The sequence below is a fragment of the Triturus cristatus genome, chromosome 9 (genome assembly GCF_964204655.1).
Source record: "Triturus cristatus chromosome 9, aTriCri1.1, whole genome shotgun sequence".
NCBI classification, from domain to species: Eukaryota; Metazoa; Chordata; class Amphibia; order Caudata; family Salamandridae; genus Triturus; species Triturus cristatus.
The window spans coordinates 968,821,601-968,825,390 of NC_140592.1; the positions used below are offsets into that span (position 1 = coordinate 968,821,601).

The 3,790-nt window shown below is 49.9% G+C and overlaps 1 pseudogene; it reads left to right on the forward strand.

Annotated features, from left to right (window-relative positions):
* Positions 1-761: 761 nt before the first annotated feature.
* On the forward strand, positions 762-1,983 carry LOC146799157 (uncharacterized; annotated as a pseudogene).
* Positions 1,984-3,790: the final 1,807 nt, after the last annotated feature.

Genomic DNA, 3,790 nt, shown 5'->3' on the forward strand with positions numbered 1-3,790 from the left:
AAAAAAGATCTTTTTCTAATTTGGTTCAAATCCGTTCAGTAGTTTTGGAGTTATTAAAGAAAAAACAAATATAGACATCTAGGAGCGCAAATCCTCTGCAGAGCTGACTGATCTCTTGGTGGGATCTGATTGCCTGCCAAAACTTCGACTAGGAAGTGATGGCAGCCATCTTGGAGCTTGGGACTCAGTCTGAGTCCCCCAGAAAATGCAAAAAAAACCAAAGGGGGGCAGGGTTGGAATACCATGACCCCCTAGACCTGGTGGTGGGTCCCACAACATTTTCTTTTAATTTGCAGAGGATTCGATAATTCACAGAGGAGCCACGAATCCGCTGCAAATTCTTTTAAAAAGCAAGCTCTGTCTCCACGCTTGTTTTTTTAATCCCGCTGGTAGGCCAGGTCCTGGGGGGAAGATTTCTTTATTATTTGGGGGACACAAAGCTTCTTTCTACCTTACTGAAATGCACACATTGTTGTAAAAGAGCCTCAGTGTAGGACAGGCCTACAGATATCTTGTATCCATAAATATCTTGGTATGCACCCTACGTTTTGATTTAATTTGGTAAAAGTGAACACCTTCTAGCTGGGAACTGTCTTCCCAGGGAGCCCTAGCTTGCTGTGTTCACCCCTTTTGGACTTTAGAGTGTTCATGGGCCTGAAGAGGTGTCACTTTACACCTCAGCCTTAGGGATAAAGTCTGGTATGTGCGTGCTCGCTGCAGCATTTACGGAGCCAGTCAGAACATCAGACTGACTGGAAGACATGGACTTCTCCCAGGTGTCCCAGCTTGGTCCTTCGACTACCTTCTGTCTGTAGATGGCAAGCTGCAGCTGAACTATCCCCACTCCAAGGGGTACAGCAGCCTGCACCTGGCCTCCTCCACCAACTCCTATGTCCTCTTGTCACCATACCTCCAGTGTATCTTCCCTATGGAGGTCTACGTAGTATTTTGAGAGTCAGCACAATACATTCGGGACTTAACCAACTCAGCTGTTCAAGGACAGGAAAGGAAACAGCTGGGAGGCAGATAGACAGAGGTGCAGCAACAGCGAGAGGTAGAACATGAGAATGAGGAATCTGTCCAAAGCCCAGCAGGTCCTCAGAAGGTACCATTCCCCCTCGGTGGCACCGACGCGAAGAGTCTGACCAAAATAGAGAGTGCAACCTCTGCCCAGAGGGCTAGGGTACAGCCAAATGATCGAAAACACATGAGCTTCACACTGTGTAGGAGGGAACAAGAGGCACGGGGTTTTAGGAGCTAGCAGCCTCCAACTATGAATGCCAAGTGATGGCACATCCAGCCTGTGTTCAGAGTCCAGCACAGATTCCCTTTGCCATACTGGACCCTGCCAGCCACCTCTCTTTTCTCATGAAAGGCCTTTCCAGACAGACTCCTGGTTCAACTCTTCCTGCTACTAAGAAAGGTTTGCCAACTCACAGCAGCACCAGACACAAGCCTTGGCCACTGGACCTCATCTGCCAACTCCTCCTTACAGTGGTGAAACAAGCACTATTCCTGTAATGAGCACCCAGCCATACCTCACATCTCCTGGCTGTGGTGAAATGAGGACCCTTTCTGGCATGAGTCTCCTCTCAGCTCCTGACTCTGGAGAAATGAGGACCCTTCCCATCTCTTGCATCCAGAGTCACCTCTCCTCTCACATTTGTGGTGAGATTTGGAGTTCTCTGCTCCAGCATGCAGCCAGCTCCCTACTCTCCCATCAGTACATCTCTTACCCTCACCTCCTAGGGGTGAACTGAGAAGAACCACAGATCTGCAGGAAGAGCAACTCATGGACTTTGACGTGCTAACCTTCTTCCCCAGAGACTTCAGCGCCCCAGGCATCCCAAAACAGCTGGGCTAAACCTCGAAGACATCCCCTTGGCTGCAACGCCAGGCTTGGGCTTCTGCCATGAACTGTACCAAACCAGGCTTTTATTGCAGTACCCTCCACTTTTCGCCTGGTATCTGGTGCAACTTTGACTGAAAATGTGCTGGGTTCTTGCTAACCAGGTCCCCAGCACCAGTGTTCTTTCCATAACCTCTATGATTGTTTCACAATTTGCCCCCTTTTAGGATCCCTGTAAGTCCCTAGTAAGTGGTACCTCTGGTACCCAGGGCCTTGGAACAATAGAGGGTACCCTAAGGGCTGCAGCACAAATTGTGCCAACTTAAGAGACCCCTCAACAAGCGCAAGCAAACTGCTATTGCAGCCTACGTGTCTTGGTGCAGAGAAATCCGAAGAGTTGTCATGGCACACATTCCCGTGTTCCATGGCTGTCAGCACTACATGTGGTAAAGGTAAGTCACCCCTAGGGCAGGCCTCACAGCCCTAAGGCAGGGTGCTCTAAACCCCTGTGAGGGCATATCTGCAAGAGTGGATATTTCACGATGATATCGGTGTTCACCCTAAAATATTACTAGTGAACTGGGAAGCCATAACGAGTACATGGGCTTGACACTCATCATTACGAGTTCCCCAGCTACATGTTGGTTTCACTGTACCCCAAGGTGTTTGGTACCAAACACCTCATCTTAATAGACCCACACTGATGCCAGTGCTGGATTTATAAATAAATGCACGCTGAAGGCACCTTAGAGGAACCTCCTGAAAATCAACTGACTACTAGTGTGTTGACTGACTGGCCTTAACCAGCCAGCCACTATAGACAGGTTTCTGACCTCCTTAGGTGAGAGCCTTCATTCTCTGAGGACAGGAACAAAGCCTGCTCTGGGCGGAGGTGTTCGAACCTCCTTCAAGCAGGATGGACAATCCAGAGCAGGAGGTTTCAAAGGCCCTGCTGCCTTTGTTATGCAACCCCAGGCCTCTCCAGATAATGGAGGTGCCCATCACCTTGTCCTTACTCCACATTTTGGTGGCAAGACAGGAGGGAAAATTAGTACGATTAGGAGGTGTGTCACATTCAGCCAGTACCACCCCTAGGATGGGCCAGCTGATGTCGAGCCCACTTTTCAGATTCCTCCATGTTGGTTTGGGGATAATTAGCCTTCTAGGGTCAGGGTTATGCCCATTTCCGAAAGGAAGTGGTCATAGTGAGGGTGTAGACACCCTAAAGGTAGGTAGCCCATTGGTTACTACCTGTCACTACCCATTGCGTCCCTAAATTGCGTATTTAGGTGGCACCCCTGAACCCAGGAACTCAGATTTGACGGTTTAACAGAAGGACAAAGAAGAGTCACTGCCTGGCGAGAACTGCAGCAGAACTCTGGACTTTGGTGCAAAACCCTGCCTTCCTCAGCCCTCTCTCGACAGGCACAACAGAGTGACTTGTCCTGCAAGCTGGAGAACTACCAAAGCCTTGGGTAGCCTGCCAGCACTTCAACAAACACCAAACGTCTCCCTTGGGGTAGAGGAGCTACTCCCCTGCAGTCCACAGGCACCGACAAGCAAAATCTGGTCCATCACCTTGCTGCTACCCAGGCTAACCATTGCCACAGACAACCAGCAGAAGGTACTCATGCTCTGGAAGGTCAGATCTGTCTCCCCTCTGAGTGTGAAGACACAAGGACCAACTAAAGTTGTGCAGTACCATCTCCGGGGTACAAGATGCCCTGCGCCCAACATCGACAGCAAGAGTCCATGACAGATTCTCACTGCACCAGGACCAAGCAGCCATTGAGGAACATCAGCATCACTGAGACCCACTTTGAGAGTGTAGGAGCTGCCTTGATTTCTTCTCTTCCAGCTGTTTGTCTCTGACAGCTAAGTGCACCATTGCACACCAGCCCATCCAACCTAACCACTCTGCTACTGATCTCTCTGGCCTGG